This window comes from Glycine soja, chromosome 15 (genome assembly GCF_004193775.1).
Source record: "Glycine soja cultivar W05 chromosome 15, ASM419377v2, whole genome shotgun sequence".
Taxonomy (NCBI): Eukaryota; Viridiplantae; Streptophyta; class Magnoliopsida; order Fabales; family Fabaceae; genus Glycine; species Glycine soja.
In genome coordinates this window covers 45,756,767-45,777,162 of record NC_041016.1, presented here as the reverse complement: position 1 = coordinate 45,777,162, position 20,396 = coordinate 45,756,767, and the positions used below count along the sequence as shown (strand labels likewise).

General features: G+C 34.8%; 2 long non-coding RNA genes across 2 annotated transcripts; both read left to right on the top strand.

Annotated features, from left to right (window-relative positions):
* Positions 1 to 4,530: 4,530 nt before the first annotated feature.
* On the top strand, positions 4,531 to 7,155 carry LOC114386890. Its single transcript, XR_003661196.1, has 4 exons — positions 4,531 to 4,717; positions 5,367 to 5,440; positions 5,576 to 5,668; positions 6,980 to 7,155. It is a non-coding gene; the product is annotated as an uncharacterized LOC114386890 (long non-coding RNA).
* Positions 7,156 to 13,412: 6,257 nt separating this feature from the next.
* On the top strand, positions 13,413 to 15,040 carry LOC114386536. Its single transcript, XR_003661106.1, has 5 exons — positions 13,413 to 13,533; positions 13,628 to 13,878; positions 14,031 to 14,430; positions 14,502 to 14,603; positions 14,688 to 15,040. It is a non-coding gene; the product is annotated as an uncharacterized LOC114386536 (long non-coding RNA).
* Positions 15,041 to 20,396: the final 5,356 nt, after the last annotated feature.

The following is a 20,396-nucleotide window of genomic DNA, read 5'->3' as shown; positions in this document are numbered from 1 at the left end:
GGAAGTTATCTGAACTCCCACTATCTAGTAGAATCTGCACTCCCAATCCATTTATTGATCCTTGAAACTTCATTGTTCCAAGACCTGATGAGCCTTTTAAAGCATTATAAGACAAATGATGATCTTGCAAACTAGGGTCACCAGCTGTCTCAACGTCGTCTGGTGGATCTGGTTGTAATGCAGGTTCATCCTCTTCTTCCCACTATAGAACAAAATATTGCTTATTAGGACAACGATGGCTAGGGGAAAACTTGTCATCACAAGTAAAGCATAGGCCCCTTTCTCTTCTCAACTGCATTTCTGCCGATGTCATTTTCTTAACATTGATAGGTTTGGTGGGTGGTTGTGGGTAATAGTGGGGGTAAGCTTGTGGATTTTAGGGATTGAGGGCTGTTTTGGTTTGTGTTTAGGTTTGAGTTTGTGTTTGAGGTTTGTGTTTTGGAAGAAAAACTCGAAGAAAAAGTTTTGGGTTTAGGTGTATGTTTCTCTTCATAGAGTTTGGCCAACGAAATTGTTCTGAGGAGTCATGTAGGTGATTGTGCAATGACATCCCTTCTGATATCAGGTTTTAATCCTCCCACAAAGCAATCCAATAGAGCTTCTTGTGTAATTCCTTGTACTCGATTAGCTAAAGCCGTGAACTGCATGTAATATGACTGAACTGAACCAATTTGAGCGAGTTTAAACAACTGAGATCTAGGACATTCATACGGTGATGGGCCAAATTCTGTCTCTAAGGCTCGCGTAAAAGCAATCCATGTTTTGAATGAATTTTCACGAGTCATCATTTGGTTGCAGGGCACAACCTCTTTATCCAAGTGAATTGAAGCAATAATTAATCGTTGCTCACCCGGTGTTTTATGATAGTTAAAAAACTGTTCAGCCTTGAATATCCATTGTAAAATATCTGATCCATCTAATCTGGGAAAATCAATCTTAACATTCCTAACCTGAAAAGGGTGATTGTTCATAGCCCATGATATACTCCCAGGATCTCAAGTTTTATCCTTCAGTGTCATCTCCAGTGTTGTTTCTAAGGTCTCATACCGAACAGCATATTCTTTATTGCGGTTTTCCATCATCTCCAGGATCCTTTTGACATCCCCTGTAAGCTCCTTCATGCGTGTGTTGTCAACCATGAAGCAATGAAAGCACCAATGTAATGGAGGCAAATTAATGAAGGCAAGAATGGAAGGAATTTAGTAGCAGAAGAAAACAAATGCAAGAGATAGTTAGGAATTATCCTCCATTAACATAAGAAACCACGAATTACAGCCACCAAAAGAAAAAAAATAGTAACCACCCCAAAAGGGAACAAAATGCTAAAAAGAAGGAAGATCTAGAGAGAGAATTCGATAATTCTTCCACCCCCACTCTGCTATAACTGCCTAATATAAATACATAGTTCCTTTGCTTCAAAGCATATGAATCAAACTTCTTTTTTTATTTTTTATTGTTTGCACCAAAACATTATTTTGCAGAGATTGATTGATTTTAATTTAATTAAGACTATATCGAGTTGTTGTTTTTCTTGATTTATATCATTGCATAATTATGATTTCTTTTCTTCCAATACAAAATGGAAGGTTGAGAAGGGATTATTTTAAAACATTGTCAGTTAGGTTGCAGTTAATCTCAATTATATTATTTTCATAGGAAAAGACATAGAGACATGGGAAAAATTTTGAGGCTTTAGTTCAACGATTAAGCCGCTAATATCATGAAAGGAGTCTTTATGCTTTCTTCAAAAATTGACAAACTATTTTGTAAGTACAATGGTTTCCATACATGAAAGTGTGTAGAGAATGTTCACATCAATAATGTGGACTTATCATTGGTTGAAAGTGTGAGGATTCCCTACATGAAAAAATTACCACCATATTGCATCTCGAATGCATGTGGTTTGATGCGCATTTGACTTTCAATTTTCAAAGACTATTTTTCAGACTAGATGTCTTAGATGTGCAATGCAAGCCACACAAAAGTTACATGCTTGTATTTTTTTTTTTCAAATAGAAACTTCCATATAAAATATTATGCATGAATCTATATGGAGATTGTGTTTAACTATTTTTTTGATTTTTCAAAATCTTTCATGCTAAATAAAAATGAGAGAATCGCTCAACATCTATGAGTTATTGGAAAAAGCCAAATTTACTTTGATAAAAATCCTAAGGGTATAAACATAGCTTCGATGATGTTGAAGAAGGAATTTTTGCACTATAAATTAAAATGGAAATAATGTACATGCATATAGAACCTCTACATGTGGGTACATCTCCATGTTCATTTATTGTGCAAAATTGGTTCATTTGGCTTAGTAAAGTCATGTTTATCATTCTTAGGATTTTTGTCATAGTACATTTGGCTTTTTCCAATGACTGATTGATCTTTAGCCGTCCATTCATTCTATTCAACATAAAGGATTTTGAAAAATAAAAAAATAGATAAACACAATAATCTCCATATTGATTTTTTCATAATAGTTTATAAGAAAGTTTCTTTTAGTAAACTAATATAACAAAAATATGATTTTTCTTTGGGAAAATTGCATTGCACATATGGGACTTCTGGATAGAAAATAAGTTTTTTTTAAGCAAAAGTCAAATGCACATGGCCACATGTATCCAAGATGTATATGGTTGCATGGAATCCTAAAACTTTTAGCATATGATAAGTCCACATTATTGATGTGAACCCTCTCTATCATATCTTTAGGAAGGTTATTCTACTTACAAAATCGATTGTCAATTCTTGAAGAAAGTATAAAGACCACCTCTCTGATATTACCAACTTGATAATTGAGAACAAAGGCTCAAGATTCTGCAATGTACTCTAAGATTTTTTTGCTAAGTAAACAAAAATTAGATTAACTACAAAAGCTAACTAGCACTATTAGAAAATATGCTTTCTACATCGGTTATTTATGACTTTCAACATTTGTTTTTGAACCGATGTTGAAAGTACCGACGTTGATAGTATTATCGTTAACATCGGTTTTTAAAAAACCGATGTTAACGTAAAATTACCAACATCGGTTATATAAATAACCGATGTTGCTAATATGAATTACACCCAAAAAATGTATATTAATGTTGAAAGTTAACATCGGTTTTTACAAAAAACCGATGTTAACGAATGTGTTAATGTTGACAGTTAACATCGGTTTTCTGTAAAAAAAACTGATGTTAACGAATGTGTTAATGTTGACAGTTAAAACTAGTTTTTTGTAAAAAAAACCGATGTTAACGTTAGTTATCATCGGTTTTCTGTAAAAAAAATCAATGTTAACGTTAGTCAACATCGGTTTTCTGTAAAAAACCGATGTTCAGGAATTTTTTTAAAATAATGTCTCTGTTTTTACAAAAAAACCAAAATTTAACCTGTAAATTTAAAATCAGACCACACAACACACAACATATATAATTTGCATTCTGCTTTCAAATAGGTTTTTGCAAAAAGCTAGCTATCAACAAAGGTTATTCAATGTTAAAATGAAACAACAATTGTAAAAAATGTAATGCAAAGTATGTAAACTAATTAAGTAACCTAAAGTTACATAGTTGCCTAACATCCTATGTTTGATTTCTAACTTTTAGATAATACTGTGCCCACTGGATGCGAAACGCCTTGAATCTCTCTACTTCCAATGGTCTAACGTCATTAAAATACTGCATGATCAAATAAAAAAATAAATTAATAATGTAATAACAATTATAAGAAAACCAACTTTGTTTGAAATAAACAATTACCGTCTCCCAATTATTCCTGAAAGATCCTAAGATTATCGTGGACATCCAGTGCATCACGTAGTAGCCACATTCAGTGATTCCTTTTTGTCTATTACACTAAATACATAATGAAATTTGGATATTAATTAAACGTTAACTACAATTAGTGTACACACACATAAAATATATATAAGTAAAAGTTTTATTTAAATCACGTACCTTAACAACAATCCACCTAGCAGCAGCCTTGGATTTAGGTTATGGAGTATCAATAAGTCCTTTCAAAGCACTAGTGTTGAATATGAGGAACATTAAAATATTGATGTTGTTGAGTTATGCCAATGAAAATGTATTGAAAACAATATTGACATGTTAATTATTCCCTTAAGGTAGTTGTCTGGCTTGTTATGTAAAGAACAAAACCAGACAACTAGGTTTTCCTTAGGCAGAATGACGACCATTTGCCAGTGTCCGTTGTAGTAGAGACGAATATGGGTTATTGTAGTAGTATGGATTATTTAAATTCAATTGTTGTGTTTGACTTACCCATTTAAGTAGGCTCCAAGGTAAACATCTCATTTTGAACTTTGTATCCAACTCTTGATGTAACTTTTGGATTCAAATTGTGATTGTCCAGATCTCTGAATGGACTATGGCTCGAGGAATCCATACATATCAGAATTCCCCGCTCGCACACTTCACTACAAAAAAAATATTAAATAATGGAGGTTATTTTGCGGAGGTTTTAGAAACCTCCTTAATTTATTAAAAACTGCAATTTTTTGTACTTAATTTGCAGAGGTGTTATAACCTCTGCTAATTAAATATTATTTTTTCACTCTTTTCTTTTTAAAATAAAAAAAATCATATTTTTTCCCAGCAAAAAAAAAAAATTCCCTCTAAAAAATTTACAAAATCCCAATATGTACTGGTTGTCCCCAACCTTCAATCCCTAATTCCACCCCTCACTTCCGCTCTCAACTCAGGTACAAGATTCTCTCTTCACTCTTCTTCTTCTCCTTTCTCCGCTCTTCAATTGTTTCGTTTTCTTCTTTGATTTTTCCTTTCGATAAGAGTATCTGTTTTTTTTTTCTTTTCCCTTTTCCGATTCCCTGAACAACCATCCTACGCTAGGGTTGCAACTATTCCTTGTTTTTTTTTTCTTTCTCGGTACCGCACATTTATACTCACATGTTCTGTTCTTTTCCCACTGGGTCTGTTGTTGCTGTCTCGTTCTGTTCCTACGACTCAGATGCCGATCTTTGACACAAATGAGGTTGTGAGTTTTATGGGAAAGTTTCTACCTTGAATTTTGTTTTCTCTGTGGGGTTAAGGTAACCATGATGGGTATGATGAAAGTTAGCATCTTTGTGTTTTTAATCCTGATGATCACAATGGGTTGTTATGGTGTCACAAACCTGAATGATCTCAGAATTCTTAATGATTTCAGAAAAGGGTTGTTATGGTGTCACAAACCCTTGTGGCCCTCCTTCATGGTCTTATGTGTACTATTCTGGAGGGAGAGTCACTCAGATTCAAACCAAGAATCTAGGTCTTGAAGGATCGCTGCATACTTTTTTCTAGGTTGGAGTTTTATCAAATATTAATGGCAAAATGTTTTTTTCATTAATGCAGATTACAGCTGCAATTCCACAATCTGTATGCACGGTTGTTTCCAGGGGAAATCAGTGTTACTTAATCACCTCCAGGTTAGGCTGAACATTTAATGCCTCCTTTTTCTGGACCTTTTTTTCAGTCCATCCTCCTTTTGCTAATTGAGTGCTAAAAAATAGATCATCTCGATACTCTCTTTTCCTAACTTCTTTTATTTGTATTGTGTTCAGTGTCACTGACGTTTTTCCTCAAGTCTGAACTTTGCTGGCGGTGCATGTATGATTTTAAGGCCACAGGACTACCTGATACAGCAGAGTTCTATTGTAAGTATTCAAACTTCAATCTAGTCGTCCTAATAAAGCTTGGACAGAACTCAAATTACAAAATTTTGAGGGATAGAGTTAGAACCTTAGGCAATACACTAATAAGGGGTAGTGCTTTATGATTTGTATCACCTTGTAACCCATCACAATATACATAATCTATATTCTCTCATTTTTCTCCTTCAATACCTAAAATCCTATAATTTGTTTAATTTCAACATTCCCAATTGCCTTTTAAATATGGGATTAATAGAAATATTGCCTTTTAAATTGTGGTTCATTGAAATATTGCTTTTTAAATCGGGGTTCATAGAAATTCTTCCAACGCAACAAAAAGAAAACCATTCAAAACATCTCTCATTCTCTTCCATTAAAAATTTGAGCGATAAACATACTCCAGAATTGCACACGGAGTTGGTAAGAATTTTGAAGCTAAACGAGGAAGTGGTGATGAATGTGAGAAATTTTTATACTTATGCTGAAAAAAAATTAGGAGCTGTTTCTTGTTCTTTGTATTGTGTGCAGGCTGTACATTGTCATTTGGTAGGAATAAAATTTTGATTCAACCAAAAAAAAGTCATCAAATTTAACTTGCCTTGTTTTGTGCTGCTCGTATTTCAATGTACTTTGCCCGGTGAGCAAACTTCAATGTATTATGTGTATGGAAACTGCAATGTAGCCTCCAATTCTTGATCTTCTATTTGATTCATAATTATGCAGTGATTGGAATCTGAAGAAGCTCTTGATCCTCTGTTTTGATTACAAAAAGATTGTATAATGTGTAGAGAGTAGTGTGATTGTGTGATACTCAAACTATAAATGTTCGACGGTTGTACATATTGGCTCATCAGCATGCATGTCCAAAAGGAAAGGATTTATACAAATGAAGTGATCTTTGGGGCATGGCTGGCATTGCATTATAACTATTTTTTGTATACCCAACAAAGCAATATGAAGGGTGTAAGCATATGAAACAAAATACTAAGCCAGTGTTTTATTACAAGCCCAAGTCCACTAATACAAGCACTAGTATATAACCAACCCTTAATAACTAAGGAAATAAACCAGGAAACAATTCCTTAGGTTGCTTCCTTATTTACATGACTAATTGATTTCACAGTATATTCTGAAGATATGCTAATATATTCTAACGTAATCTGAACTCTGAAGATATTCCTAATATTATGCTGTAATGGTTAACAAATACAATTTTTTTACCTCTTCTACACCACTTTCTGTTTTCTTGGCATTCTAATTTTTGAGCTACATATATTATTGAAATTTATCACGTGGCTTCTTTTTGTGTTTAAGGAAAATCAAGGGCAAGAGATGCTGAATTAAATGCCATCCAGTCACCTTTACTGGATATTGGTATAGAGAGGGCTACTGGAATTGTTTGGGACATAACTGGTGGGACTGATCTGACCTTGTTTGAGGTGGCTACCTACCCTTTGGCACTTAAATATTTCTTTCCATTGTGCCCATAATTTTTTCCCTTCTCTTTATTATTATTATTATTATTGGCTTCCTTTTTTCCTCTGCTCCTTTATTATTTTGGACTTTCAAATCTCAAAATATGAATCACTAGATAATGTTAAGGGCATTGGATATTGAAGAACATGGATGCTGTCATGGTTGTAATTGTGGTTTGTTAGGTTCACCAATGTTGTGGCACTGTTATTTATTAGGAAAAGATGTTGGATTTAATAGATGTAATATATCCAGACTTATAAAGACACTGATTGGGTCTGGTGGAACAATATCCACCTTTTTGGGATCTATCAAAGGCACAACACTGATTTGCTTAGATACACTTTGCCTAACTGAAGGCTTCGTTTGTGAAAATTGAAATTGCTTAGATACACTGATTTGCTCAGATTAGTAGTGCCAGATCCAACTCTAAAATTGACTCAACACCTTACATTACACCCCCTTTATTGCTAGTAGAACAGATGTAAAAGCGTTCAGCCTGGGCTTAGAACCATTGCATATAATAAAATATAACTGACTATTGATTTCATTAATAATGATTCACCTAATTTTGGAGTTAACTGAGCTGACATTTGTAACCTTTTTAACAATTGATATAAAATCCTGACACTGAAATCAAAAGCTGCATAATTTGTTGATGTTACTTGTTTATCCTATTGCCTTTCTGGGATTATATTATGCATGAGATGGAAAATATCTTTGATGGTCAGATACTGGTATATCTAACTTTTTCTTTTGACAATGATCTAATTCAATTTAATTTTAAATTCCATCTTTTGTTTTATTGTTGGGTGATGGGTTCCCTAGTGACCTTTTTGGAGGTAGCATTTGAATAATAAATTGTGCTAAAGAAACTCAATCGTGCATTATTTTTTTGCTTTTGAAAAAGAGTAATGCCCATCAATTAATTGTTATTATTATCCAATACAGATGCATATATATATGGCCGGGGCATAAAAATGTTAGGTTCATTTAAGCTTTATACATAAATGAATAATAAATTATGTTAGTTTGTTGCCAGAGAAATCGGATTTTCTTGAGTCTTCAATTAGATACATTAACAAGAACAGGTTCTAGTCAGTCATGAAGAAGTGATAATCACTGTTTATGTTATTAGTATTAGTCATTACCTTAGCTATCTAATTGTAACTTGGAATGAAGTTCTAGAATGTGTTTGGAGATTTTGGAGTTGTGTTCTGTTCAGAGCATGGAGTGACACATGCATATATATATATATATATATTCTTTTATCATTTTGGACTTTCAAATCTCAAAATATGAATCACTAGATAATGTTAAGGGCATTGGATATTGAAGAACATAGATAATGTTATGAACCACACTTCTGAACTTTAATTTGGAATTTTGGACCCATATCCACTAAAATCATGATTCATCTACTCATGATAATGTACTGAAACAATTTTTTTGCATTACTTTTTTGTTTGTTTCTCATATCACCTGCACCTACATTACTCTTATTCTTGTCACTACCAATAACATTTAACATCGTATGTTCGTTTATGAGAGAGGGTGGGGAGTAGGGAGTTTTTTGGTGGGTGGAACGGGAATGCTTTGGGTCAATTTTTCCGTCAACGTAGCCTTTTTTTTATTCTGTTTTTTTTTTCATGGATTAGGTGCATTTTTTTTTACAAGAGACAGTTCTATGAGTGTAGTAAATAAAATTAATTATTACGGGTGATAATATTTCTGTAAGTGGTTAATTTGCTTTTTCTTCTTTGACTATTAAGGTCATATATATATATATATATATATATATATATATATATATATATATATATATATATATATATATATATATATATATATATATATAAAATACTAACTTGTCGTATATAATACTAATTTAATTTCCTTATTTTTTTTAAAGCTTGTAGCTGAAGTTCTTGAAAGGTGCTGAAATTGGTTAGGCAATAACAAAAGACACATTCCTCTGCTTTCATTTACTGGAAGTTCAAAGGTACTTCATCTCTCTCTCTTATTTTGATTAAACATTGAAATCTTTATTTTTATGTTTTTACAACGTACATTACATTTTCATGATAGTATTTTTATGTTACGACCTCTACTAGTTAGCTAACAAGTGTAATTTATTATAATTTTTTGTAATTCATTTTTTTGTTGGTTCCATTGGTTTTTATTCTAAATACCTATTCTTATTTTATAACATATATGGTAGTAGCTGTAACATAAAAATTAGTTAGAATAATTATTATAGTTTTTCTTCTTAATTTATATTATAATTTTGTGGGGGACTTACTTTTTTTTAATACATATTATACTATGTTATATTATCATAGTGTGATAAATTATTTTAATAAAATTGTTTAGGTATCTTTTGTAATGGATAAGTCATGGATTTCAAAGGCCAGAAACTCAATTGATTACTCCATTGGTTTGAGTAAATTCTTAGATTTTGCTTTTAAGAATGGAGCTGTAGGAGAAATGATTCGGTGTCCATGTCCAAAATGTGGATTTATGAAATGGCAAACTAGAGACATAGTTGAAGATCACTTGCTATATAAACCATTTCCTCAAAACTATGTTATATGGGATCTTCATGGTGAAAAGCAAGCATTAGAATCTTCTCAAGTGGAAGATGTTTTCCAAGATAGTGGTGTTCAACCTCAAAACCCAATGGAAATGATGATCAATGACGCATTTGAACAATATAGGCAGCATGACCCTAATGTAGGTGCATCACAACCATTAAATGAAGATGAAATAGTAAATGATGAACCAAGAGAAGAACATAATGGCTTTTATGAGCTTCTAAAGGACGGGAGCCAAACATTGTATGAAGGAAGCAAGTACACAAAACTAGAATTTATAATCAAATTATATCATATAAAAGTTTTGTGTGGATTAAGCGATAAGGCAATGACTATGATATTGGATTTGTTAAATGACGCATTTGAAAAAGCAAAGTTTCCTCCTTCTATTTATGAGGCAAAGAAAATTATTAACAAGCTTGGTCTCAATTATAAAAAGATAGATGCTTGTCCAAAACACTGCATGTTGTATTTGGGAGATGATGAAAAAATTTTGGATGCTTGTAAGCATTGTGGTACATCTAGATGGAAACCCAACAAGAAGAAGAAAATAGCTGCAAAGGTTTTACGTTACTTTCCATTGAAACCAAGATTGCAAAGATTGTTCACATGTCGTAAGACTGCAAAAGATATGAGATGGCATGTTTTGGAAGACAATAAAGATGGGTTGTTAAGGCATCCAAGAGATGGAGAGGCATGGAAGACATTTGATTTAATCCATCCTGAGTTTTCTTCAGATCCTTGAAATGTTCGTTTAGGCCTTGCTACTGATGGTTTTAATCCTGCTAGGACCTTGAGTTCTACCTATAGCATCTGGCCAGTTTTCTTAATTCCTTATAATCTTCCACCTTGGATATGTATGAACCGCACTTCCTTCATTCTATCAATGATCATTCCAGGCAAGCAATCTCCTGGAAATAACATAGATGTGTACCTAAAGCCCCTTGTAGAAGAGTTATGTGAGTTATGGAGTGGTGTGGACACCTATGACTCATCCTTAAATGAAAATTTTAGAATGCGAGCAGCTCTTATGTGGACAATTAGTGACTTTCCTGGCTTAGGCATCTTATCTGGTTGGAACATACACACAGGATTGGCTTGCGCAACTTGCAATTTAGATGCGGAACCTTGTCACCTTCGAAATTGTAACAAGTGGTGTTTTATGGGGCATCGTCGTTTTCTAAGTAGAAATCATAAATTTAGATTGAACCGTGTTCGCTTTGATGGAAGCATAGAAGAACGAAACCCACCATTAAAATTATCTGGATCTGAGATTTTTCGACAAGTGGAACATATTAATACTACATTTGGAACTGGAGCTATTCAAAATGGAACAAGAAAAAGATCTAGACAAGAAGTCACACAGTGGAATAAAAGAAGCATATTCTTTGAACTTCCATATTGGGAGTCTAACTTGTTACGACATAATCTAGATTTTATGCATATTGAAAAAAATGTATGCGACAATGTCATGTATACATTGCTCCATGAGAAGGATAAATCAAAAGACAACCTTAATGCTCGAAAAGACTTACAAGAAATGGGCTTAAGGCCTGATCTTTGGCCAGATGATAATGGAAAGTATCACCTTACTTTGTTTTCACTAACACGTGGTACCAAAAAGTTATTTTTGAAAACTTTGAAGACTATTACAGTACCAGATGGTTACTCAAGTAACATTTCCAGATGTATTGATGAGAAACTTAATAAAATATCTGGGTTAAAAAGTCACGATTGCCATATTATTATGGAACAATTGCTACCACTAGCAATTCGTAACTTGTTGCCAGACCATGTGACTTCTGTCTTAGTGGAGTTCTGTTCTTTTTTTAGAATACTTTGTGGTAAAACTTTAAATCTTCCAGAACTTCAGTTGCTCGAAGATCGCATTGTGGTTACACTATGCCACTTATAAATGTTATTCCCTCCATCATTCTTCACAGTTATGGTTCATTTAACTGTTCATCTTATAGAGGAAGCAAAACTTAGAGGCCCAGTGCATTATCGATATATGTATCCAGTAGAGAGGTAAAGATTTAAATAATTTAAATTTATGATGTTATATTATAAATATCTTGCTTGTACACTCTTTAATTGTTAGTTATTTCTATAGGTAATTAGGTCACTTAAAATCCTTTGTGAGAAACAAGGCACAACCTGAAGGATCCATAGCTGAGGGGTATTTAGCTGAAGAGTCTCTTACCTTTTGTTCTCGATACATTGAAGATATCGAGACAAGGTTCAATAGACCTAAACGTGTTTGTGATAACCCAATTGATAATGAGACCTTTTTTGCGTCCTCTATCTTCCCACAAATTGGAAAACCAGTAGGAGCTTGTTCAATGTTCACTTTAACTCCAATGCAAAAATTGCAAGCTCATCGATATGTGCTCCTTAATTTCACTATAGTCACACCATTTGTGGAGTAAGTGACATAAACTTTTATTGTTATACTACTTATAAATAATAGTCATGTGTATTGATTATAATAATTAATTTATGTAGTGAATTTAGAGAATTCATAAAAAGGAGTTCAAGAGGAAGAAGACCTTCGTCTACAGAGATAGAGAAAAAAGTCAATAAAGAGTTTGTTGATTGGTTTAGAAAGCGGGTGAGTAGTCATTTAGTGGATAAGGATTTTTTTACCGTCTTTGTTTCAAACTCTAACTTCCAATTTTTTTAGATTATGAATCCAGATACAATGAATGAAATGTCTACTGATCTAAAGTTTTTAGCACGAGGACCCTTGGACAATGCAACAAGATTTACTGCATATAATATTAATGGGTTCAAATTTCGAACCTTGGCTCGAGAAGAAGGATTAAAAACACAAAACAATGGTGTTTTCTTAACATCTAACACATCATGTGTTTCAAGTAGCGTTGATGGCAACTTAAGGCAAGCAGATTTACCTTATTATGGGAAGTTGGAAGATATCATTGAGATTAACTACTATGGGCGATTCTCTGTTATTCTTTTTAAATGTAAATGGGCTAATACTACACGAGATAGAGGGTATAAAAAGGATTGTTGGAATTTTAATTGTGTTAACTTTGATAGATTGATTCATATTGGTGATCGTGAAGAACATGAACCATACATTGAAGCATCTCAAGCACAAATGGTGTATTATGTAGATGATGTTGTCAATGAAGGATGGAGTGTTGTTGTACACATAAAGCCAAGAGATTTATATGACATGGGAGAAGAAGTAGAAGAAAATGCATATGAAAATGAGCCATACCAAGAGCAACAACTTGAACAATTTTCTAGGCTTGATGACATAGTTGATTGAATTGTAACTCCTAAAATAGTAAGAAATTCACATTTGCCTAAATATGATATAGTTGATTGACTTATAAATGTTGTTATTATTTCATTTATTAATTATTTTAATCTTGTTTTAATTTTGATAGTATGTCATCTTAAATTTTATTATTCTTTATTTATTTTTCTCTTAATATTGTTGTCATGAATATGTAGTCATGCCAAAGGTGAAGCGTTTTAGAAATCCACAAAAATCAGCACCTCAACCACAATGTCCCTCACCATGTGATTCCACACAAGCTCCTGAAGTCCCAACTAGTAATGTCCCTCTTTCTCATGAATCAACATCTGAAGTTCCAGCAATGAATCCTGATATTTCTTCCCCACCAAGTGATTCCATACAAGCTCCTGAAGTCCCAACTGGTAATGTCCCTCTTTCTCATGTATCAACATCTGAAGTTCCACAAGAAGATGAAACAACTAGACGTCATGTTGGGCGTGAGTCTACACACTGTTGGACTGTTGAGGCAATAGGTATACAAGTATTGTATTTTATTTTTATTTTTGTAATTATCATCATATGAAGTATATTACATTTTCTTATTAAGAAATTCTTTTACTGTTAAAGACTCTGAAGAAACGATCAAGAAGATTAAGGTGAAAGTTAGGGGAGTCAATAGCTTACCTAGGGAGTTATGCATCATTGTGAATTTTGATGACCAAGGCCAAGCAATTGGTGAAGCACAAGCCTTGCTTGCAGGATTTCTTGGAACACTAGCAGCTGATTGCAAATTATTTCCTATGGATTATGATAGATGGTCTGGACCTTCAGGCGTACCTAAAGCTTATTTTGATGATTGCTTTGAAACAATTTTAAAGGTATGTCAATTAGTTATATATAACTTTTTATATCTATACCACTTAGAAACTTTATCTTTACTATTTTTCATATATATATATATATATATATATATATATATATATATATATTATTTTGCATATGATATTTGATAAATTTGTCTTTTTTTTAGCCTCGATTTTATTTTAAGATTAATGAAGCTGGTGCAAAACGATATTGCAAATTGAGTATGGGAAGAAAATGGGCTGCAAATAGGCAAAGCTTATGGAATGAATTCAACGATCCAACCAAAACAAGAGATGAAATCATAAAAAATGTGCCGATAGGCATAGATAAAGATCAATGGGCTCGCTTTGTTCATTATCGTCATAAACCATCCACATTGGTACAATTAGATTGTTTTAATTATTGAATTGTTTTTATAGCTAATTATATGATTACTATTACAAGTTGTAAACTTGAAATTGCTTTGCATATAGGAACTTTGTAGGAGAAATAAAGAGATTCGAAGCAAGCAAGTTATTCCACACACTGGTGGATCTAAAGCTAATCCTAGAAGAAGAAATGAGTTGGTAATGACACTAAATGTTAACTTTTACTAATTAAAAAAGTTCAATGTTTACTTACTCTTTATTTATCTTAGTTGTTAGAAACTGGGAAGCTACCAAGTCGTGGACAATTATATATTGAAACTCATAAAAGGAAAGATGGATCATTTGTAAATGAAGCAGCAAAGACTATAGCGGTATGTTTTTCTTTAGTAACATTGTTTTCAAGGATTGTGCTTAATCTTAAAACTTTTGTAATTCCTTTTATTACATGTTTGCAGGAACAAATTGAAGTAGGATTGACTCAAAGCATAGTTGATGAATCTGAAGTTTCTCCTCTTGATGTTGTTGGTAGAGTGTTAGGGTTAGAGCACTCTGGGAGAGTGCGATGCATGGGATTAGGAGTTGTTCCTTCAGGAACACAAGACTTCGAGCTTCTAGTCTGAGCTCTTCTTCATCTGGTGTTGGCTTTCCATCTTCAAACCAATGGCAAGAGAAATACAACAATTTAGAATCAGCTTTTAAGGCCTACATGATAATGAAGGAAGGAAGGATCCCTGAAGAATTAGCTAGTTATTTCACTCCTGATCAAACACATGTAAGTAATTAATATGCATACATCATTATAGAGAAATACAACAATTTGTAATTGGTACGTGTGTTTATTAAGCTAATTAATTTTATAGTTTTGTAGGTAGATTTTATAGTTAATCAACAATATCAACGGCTTCTTCTGCGATTTACCTTTCAATAATAGATGCTTCTAGACGATGTAGATTCTTGGTATACCCTTTTAAGATCTTCATGTAGCGCTCAACCGGGTACATCCAGCACAGATAAACAGGACCACAACATTTGATTTCTCTGACCAGGTGAACAATTAAGTGGACCATGATGTCAAAGAAAGCAGGAGGAAAATACATCTCCAACTGGCATAGTATAATTACAGCCTCGTTTTCCAGGTCATCAAACTTGACCGGATCAAGGACTTTGCTACATATGGCATTGAAGTAAAAGCACAGGCGAGTTATGGCTAACTTGACTTTGTAAGGAAAAATTTCTCGTATGGCTACGACTAACAATTGTTGCATCAACATGTGACAATCATGAGACTTTAACCCCACCAGCTTAAGCTCCTTGAACTGCACAAGGCTCTTAATATTTGAAGAGTATCCTTGTGGGACTTTAACCCGGTGCAGACACTGGAACAAACTGATCTTCTCCTTTCTGGATAAAATATGACAAGCTGGAGGCATTTATATTTTTTTACCATCAGACCTTGGATGCAACTGCGATTGTATGCCCATGTCAGCTAGATCTTGACGGGTATTTAGACCATCTTTCGTCTTGCCCTGAATGTTAAGGAGTGTCCCAATGACACTGTCACATACATTTTTCTCTATATGCATAACATCAATACAATGTCTAACATCTAGATCAAACCAGTACGGAAGATCAAAGAAAATGGGTATACAAAAGATGGTCTAAATGAGTATACAAAATCATTATATACAAGAAAATAAGGAGAATTAGAAAATCAATTGTAAAACATCTATTGCTAGCATGATTTAAAAAAAAAACTCCTCCATAGTATAGTTTTAAAACCTCTTTTAATAAACCTCCGCATTTAGCATAGGTTTAAAACCTTCTACAAAAAACTTCCATATTTAGTGAAGGTATAAAAACTTCTTCCAATAAACCTCCACAGTTAGCATAGGTTTAAAACATCCTTTAAAAAACCTCCACAGTTAGCGTAGGTTTAAAACCTCCTTTAAAAAACCTCCGCAGTTAGCGTAGGTTTAAAACCTCTACAAAAAAACCTCTGCAAAATGTTCTCGATACCTGAGGTTTTCAAAAACCGCCGCTAATTGCTTGTGGCGAATCTAACTGTGGAGGTTTTTGAAAACCTCCGTAATTTATTTTGTGGAGGGTAAAAACCTCCACTAAACGAAAAAATAACCTTCATTATTTAACAGATTTGTTGTAGTGCTTGTCTCAATCAGATGGCTGTGTTGTTAAGCTAAAGTTAATTATGTATGAATTTAAAACAATTACTTTGGTAATTAACAATAATCTAAAATGACTTACAGAATCCACAACTGTATAACAGATATGCTGAGACATTGACCACCGTGTGCAATTTCAGAGAGATCTTCGTGCTTTATATACAACGAGAAATTTTGATTAAACACCCCGAATATGGTAGCATCCCACATAACCTGGAGAGGCTTCAAAAACAGTTGTGGGATGGTCTATGTCATCAGGTATAGGGGATCATCGACCTCTTCATTCGGGCTTTCTGGAGGTTTTGCTGGAGACACAGCTTCCTGTTGATCAAACATAGTTAATTAACAAGTTTTGATTACAGTGAACAAATTAATTGAAAAAATAAACATATAATCAGAGTAAAATATCTTTTCTGATAAACGCTTCACAAGATGTGTTGGCCAAGCAAGGAAGGTGTTAAGTGCCTGCCCCACTAAGGTAACCTCGTCAGTGGGTACAGGAACGAGAGCCTCTGCATCTTTAACCTCCTCAACACAACCTTCACTTGGCCATGCAACAAAGGGATGTTGTGAACTATTGTGGATCCCTCATAAAGTCTTCCTAGGGCAACCAGGCGGGAAGGATTTTCTTCAATGTATAGCCCGCATTTGTCTGAGTCACCCGTCCCAGGATCGATCCATGAGGGAGTAACACAACTCTTCTTTGTGCTGACACGAGGACCTGAGGGACCAACCTCTGGCTCTAGAGGTAGTGCAAGTCCCTGTGATTGCATCTGAGACTGAAATTGGGACTACATCTGGCTGAAGGATGCCTATCAGCTTTCAAGTCACTTTTTCTGTGATTGACTCCTTTAGTTGGTCTCTGATTTGTTCGGTCAACTGTTGTAGGTCTTCAGGAGGCATGGAGGAAGAACTGCGGGACGTTCGTGAAGCCGATCCAAAGTATTGCTTTATGGTGACACCGGCTCCAGCAGCACGAGCACGGCCAGGGTGCTCTAGTCGCCCAATGGCAGCAATCAGGATATCTTGACGTCCATGGGGGACGAACGATCCCTGTGACGCCTGCTCGTCCAAAGAATCTTGTACCGAACACATATTTGTCCAAGGAATTCACAGAATACACAAAGATAATTATAATTATTAATTAAAAATGACTTACAATCCTGTCAGCTATTTCCTTTGCTGCCTTAGACGTCATCTGTCCAGTTTTCTTCGTGCGGGCCATCTTCCACTTCACGTGGCGTCTGATGGGAGATGGAGGGTCAATGATGCTCTCAGTGCTTCCAGACTGGGCAGCTTCTTCCAGTCTTTTCTTTGTCTTCTCAGCCATGAGCTTTTGTTCTAAATATTTATAACCCCCACGAGACAATACGTGGGGGGCAGTGTTTTGCTTCTGGATGGCTTGTGCCTTTTTCCGCACATCCTGCAAAAGTTTAACATTAATGAAAATGATTATTACAATGAATTATAAGAAGTGATTTTGTTGTGGAAAACAACTAAAATGACAAAGTACATACCTCCCATGAGGAATCTCTGTGGGTCTGACAAAACTGGGCCCATTTTCCTTGTAATGTCATATTTTTCACAGACAATGTCGTCCACACCGTCTTGTCGACTGCAAGTGCCTATTTTCAAGTCAAGTCAGATTTAAACTGCCTCTAGTGCTCGCCGACAGTCTGAAGAATTTTCTTCTTTGTCCTACTGTCAGAAGCTTCATGGATTTCAAATTCTGCTGACAAACAATAAATTAGGTTTTATTGTAAGTAAATAACAAATTTAGACTATTAAAGAAAATCAATGAAGAAACTCAAATACCTGAATATCCTCCCATATCAAATCCTTCTGACTAGTTAGGACTTCCTTCCAGGTGTCATATGTCACGTCGACCTTATCACGAGCGACAATCCCCAAATATGTTCTTAATTTCTTCTTGTGGGACCGTCGGCCTTGCCGGTAGCAGGATCGACGTTGACCATAGGTCTTTTTGCCCCAGGTGATCTAGTGGCCAATGTTCGTAGCTGTGTCGCCTTGCGTGTCCGCTTCAACGTAAATAGAGACACTGATGCGTCTGCAGGAGGAGGAGGAAGAGGAAGAGGAGGAGGAGGCGAGGCAGGTGGAGTAGCCATGGTCCTTTAAAGAGAAAAAGTTGAGTTAGTTAATATTATAAAAAACCATTGTATGAGTTATGTAAATGAATGTACCGAAATGAAATTACTATATTAGAAAATTACGTTAGACGATGTTAATTAATTCTCCTTCATCATGTTCATTATGATTAGCATGAACGTCATCAGCTTCTTCTCCAACGCTGTTAGAAGTCATTTGTGTAGACAAAGGACTAACATAAGTGTCCATGTATGAATCATCATCTTCTACATTAACACCAATTGTTTTTCCCGTGTAGAACCACAAACCACCTTTCATCACAAGGGTCTTGCACATAAATACTTGCTTAGCTTGTTCTACCATGATGAAAGGGTCATTCTGGTAAACTAGTTCTTTAGGTCTACCAACGTAAATCCTCTATCATCAGTCCGCACACCGGTGTTGTTGTCAACCCACTTACATTTGAAACACAAACAGTAAATTTGACATAGTTAAGCTCCCATATTTCATCAATGAAGCCAAAGTAAGGGACTGAAGCTACACAGGGATTGTCATCATGTACAATTGCAAAGTGTTGAGATTCAGCCCTTAGGGTGACCCCCCTGTTTTGCATTGTACTCTTTGTCATCTTGTGCTTTTGTGTAAAAGGAATACTGTTATGTCGTATCCTTGCCAAGTTATAACATTTCTCTTAGGCCCATGAGCTAGCTTTCTTAATGTTTTAGAAGCATTTTGTCAGCAAAGATTGCATCTTTAAACCAATCAGAGAAAGTCTTGTAATGATTTTTCAAGACCCAGTTTATTGACATTTTTGGATTACTTTGTTTGACTAAACGTTCATGCTGAACTATGTATGGCAAAACTTCATTGTTGTTGTTCAACACATTACAAGTGATCTTGTAACAAATCTTCTACACTTGGAGTGATAACATGCAGTTCTCTTGAACCCTTACCGGCCCACTATTGTCGTTGTGGCGAGACTCAGGAAGGCCAACAGGTTTAGCCTTTTTCAATGTACTCTGAACAAAATTCAACGGCTTCTTCTGCGATTTACCTTTCAATAATAGATGCTTCTAGACGATGTAGATTCTTGGTATACCCTTTTAAGATCTTCATAGTAGCGCTCAACCGGGTACATCCAGCACAGATAAACAGGACCACAACATTTGATTTCTCTGACCAAGGTGAACAATTAAGTGACCATGATGTCAAAGAAAGCAGAGGAAAATACCATCTCCAACTGGCATAGTATAATTACAGCCTCGTTTTCCAGGTCATCAAACTTGACCGGATCAAGGACTTTGCTACATATGGCATTGAAGTAAAAGCACAGGCGAGTTATGGCTAACTTGACTTTGTAAGGAAAAATTTCTCGTATGGCTACGACTAACAATTGTTGCATCAACATTGCAATCATGAGCTTTAACCCCACCAGCTTAAGCTCCTTGAACTGCAGCAGCCTCTTAATATTTGAAGAGTATCCTGGTGGGACTTTAACCCCGGTGCAGACACGTGAACAAACTGATCTTCTCCTTTCTGGATAAATATGACAAGCTGGAGGCATTTATATTTTTTTACCATCAGACCTTGGGATGCAACTGCGATTGTATGCCCATGTCAGCTAGATCTTGACAGGTATTTAGACCATCTTTCGTCTTGCCCCTGAATGTTAAGGGAGTGTCCCAATGACACTGTCACATACATTTTTCTCTATATGCATAACATCAATACCAATGTCTAACATCTAGATCAAACCAGTACGGAAGATCAAAGAAAATGGGACCTCTTCTGTCCATATGCAACTCTTACTTTATCCTTCTTTTGGGTCTGTTCCAAATATAGTATTAGGTGTTCAACCCGCGTGGATAGACCTGCTCA